The sequence below is a fragment of the Papilio polytes genome, unplaced genomic scaffold, assembly GCF_000836215.1.
Source record: "Papilio polytes unplaced genomic scaffold, Ppol_1.0 DF821710.1, whole genome shotgun sequence".
NCBI classification, from domain to species: Eukaryota; Metazoa; Arthropoda; class Insecta; order Lepidoptera; family Papilionidae; genus Papilio; species Papilio polytes.
The window spans coordinates 43,496-46,895 of record NW_013527494.1 but is presented as its reverse complement, the minus strand read 5'-3'; the positions used below and the strand labels follow the sequence as shown (position 1 = coordinate 46,895).

General features: G+C 31.8%; 1 long non-coding RNA gene across 1 annotated transcript in view; it reads left to right on the top strand.

Annotated features, from left to right (window-relative positions):
* Positions 1–2,292: 2,292 nt before the first annotated feature.
* Positions 2,293–3,400, top strand: part of LOC106108312 — a 2,777-nt gene continuing 1,669 nt past the window's right edge. Inside the window, exons 1-2 of the long non-coding RNA XR_001225920.1 lie at positions 2,293–2,333; positions 2,449–2,674. This is a non-coding gene — a long non-coding RNA (uncharacterized LOC106108312). The remainder of the gene's footprint in view (positions 2,334–2,448; positions 2,675–3,400) is intronic.

Here is a 3,400-nt window from a genome sequence, read left to right as displayed (position 1 = left end):
ACTACTGGCAACTGTCTCAATCATTTTATTTTGCGAACTAAATAGAAACTAAGCGGTTTCAGAAAGGTTGAGAGGTTTCAAAAACAATAAAAATGGCAGACTTATTAAAAATATTTGAAATCAATGATTGTATCTTGACTATGGACACCCTAATAGACATTAAAAAGCAACCTTACACATTGGTCTCAACAAAAAAAGCCTTGGAAATAAAGAAATCAACCTAATAATAAAACCTCTGAAAGGGAACGTCAGGGAAGCTAGTCTAGCTAAAAACAATGAAATCAAACATTTTAAAACTACTCCCAAAGTAACACAACATCTTATAGTAAATAACAAATAGTAAATGTTGTAAAAATAAAGAAATACTCTCAGAATTTTAACTGGGTAGTAAATTAACTAAAGTCATAGAATACCAGACCATTTACTATTGGATTGTGTAGAAGTGATGTCTTTAGAAATAGAAAGATTTGCATTTATGTGTTGAAATAAGACAAAATTAGTTCTACCAAGCACATATAGTAACTTCCATAAGAATTTTCCATTTTTATTTGTTGCAAGATTTTAGCAAGAACACAACCAAAAGACTACGAAAAAACACCATTTTCGATATTGCTTTCCTACTAAAATACTGAGACTAAAAGATACAGATTTCCTCACTACTACATAAAACTATTACCCCAAATGACCAATAAAAATTTATCTTCACTTACAAACATAAGTCGTTAAAATAACGAACATTTGATGCCATTCATCAAATATTGGTGTAAACCATAAAATATTAATCAAATATTAATGCACAAATATAACAAAACAAAGATTTAAAAAGCACTTCGTACTGAATCGCATTTTTTTTTTCATTTCAGAGGTCGTCGCTGAATCATGGATGCATATCAAAATTATTTCTATAACAAGAATATTAGTATTTTAGGTTATTCGTAAAATACGGCGATATACATCAAAAAAAACAATATAACAACTCATCTAATAAATTGTTTGTCGCAGACATTTTCTTAACAAGTCCTAAGAAGGAACGAAGATTCTAGAAGACATTATAAACAAATATCAGAACAAAACGTGAAAAACAAATACGACCAATACTTAACGAAGGAAAATTAAATAAATGGACATTTTAGTGCGAAAAAATCCTTCAACGATCAAAACACACTTTGAAAAGAATTATTTTTAACCAACAAATGACAAACAACCGAAACAGTTGAGTGAGAAAAATACACTGACGTTTTTGCTAGGATCACATTTTATAATTTATACCACAAATTTATACCACATTACTAACAAAAGGGATAGAATACACATATCACATTCCAGTGACTGTCTTACTCAAAATGAAATCCACTTTCAAGTGCTACAGCCATGTCATACGTTAACTGGCGTACAATTAGATGGGATGACGTTTGAGAATGACATCTAAGTATATGCAAGTTTACGCATAGTACGTCTTGTTTCGACATGTTTAATACAATCTTGTGAACTGCCATACGGGCTACTAATCCGTTTCACTTGATTTTCACTCGCATTACGCCAGTAAATGGAATGCAAATTACCGTAACCATTACCAACGAGTGATTGTGTAGACTCTCTGGTGTTAGTGACAACAATACGTCAGTCCAGCTTTTGATTGCTATTGTTTAACTGGACTGACCTAGTGTGTACCAAGTATTATATAGACGCACACTGGCAGCAGAGAATCAAACAACTTCAATCGGCCACTGAAAAACTTTGCGTTAGCGTCATATTTTGACCAATGAGAAAGCTACACGAGTGAATATTGCCATTGTTATAATTTCGAAATTCCAGAAAAATTATCGTAAGATATGGAGTTTAAATTGCTAATTTTTTTTAGGCTTGTGTATATAAATGAAAAATAATTAGTTAATAAAATCTTGTTAGCTTCGTTAAATAAAAACGACGTTTACTAATTAAGCTGTTTATTTTTATCAAGAAAATATTTTTAGTCTGGCGAAAACACAACAATCTGTCGTTTTTTTTCTGTGACGTCACGCTGTTGAGTAGAATCTGTGGTTAGGAAATGAAAGTTGTCAAATTCAAATTCAAGATACAAAGTTTGAAATATTTTTGTAATTAGTTTCTAGCTTTCGCCTGCAAATTCGTCCGCGCGTAATTAAAAAAAAAAACAAATACAAGTAACCTTTGTGTTCTTTCATGGAGATCCGTTCAGCCGTTTAGGTTACAAACCCTAACAAACATCTTTTCATCTAAACTTTCGCATTTATATTAGCAAGATGTAAACAATACTAATGATTTACTATTATTAACAACATTAGTTTGTTTTTTGAATTATTCTTCAGTCGGTGGTAAGTGTTAATTTATTTGTACATTCTAAACATTGCTGGATAATGCATTTTTTTATTTATTAGAAGTAAATATACTTTACGATAGTTTAGTGTAATAATTTATATTGGATTGCAGGTACTTTGTTGTATAATAATCCCGGTAGTCGTTTCAGCGAATGGGCAAATCCCAGTCAGCCTTTTCGGGTATCTGAGGCGACTAGGACTCTGGGACGGTTAGCTCTTAGCTCAGATGCAGAAAGCGGTGCTTCTGGACATCGCCCGAATTGTCCCTCAGTTTCTCTCCTTTCCACCCTAATCCTCAGCCGTCTGGTCACCCCTGCCAAGGGAATCCTGTCTGGCTGGTATTATTTATGTATTTCATTATTTATTGTCTAAGTATGTCTTATGTATGTATTTTATATCAGTATATATCTAACAATATAATTATCTTATTTATATGTAAAAGCCAGCTAATCAGAGACAAATATCTTGTCTCCGGTTGAACATACTCTTCCATTCCAAACTCTTTTAATCTTTCCTTCTTTTAGCCTTTCTAGACCAGGTCTCTCTGCCGCTTTTTATATGTCATAAAGTTATTGTCTGTCTCTCCATTTGTCTGTTTGCATAATGTGTGTCTTGTCCATCTCCATTTGAGTTGTTTTATTGTTGTGATGATGTTAGTGTAGTTTTTTTTGCGATTATTGTATATTTAACTTTGTTAGATTTCTTTATGTTCAAAATGCTTCTATCCATTGACCTTTGGCAAACTTTTTCGTATAATATTTATTAAATTCTGTGAAACATTTTTTATGTAAAAGCAAACTTTTGTAAGGAGTAAATAGCTTTTAAAGTAAGTGTTTGTTCAGTTTTGTGCTGTAAAACCGAGTTTTCTTAGTGCTAATGGTTTTTTTTACTTAAGAAAATTAATCTTTTACAACCTGTATTAATGGGAAAAACATTTAATTTTCTTTGCTTACATTTTTTGATTACAAGGAACTAAATTGTATTGAAAAGGGATGGTAGGATATGAAAAAGGAGATCCCAGAACCTTCGTCTATGTCACTTCATCTGAGCTTAATTAGAACCCT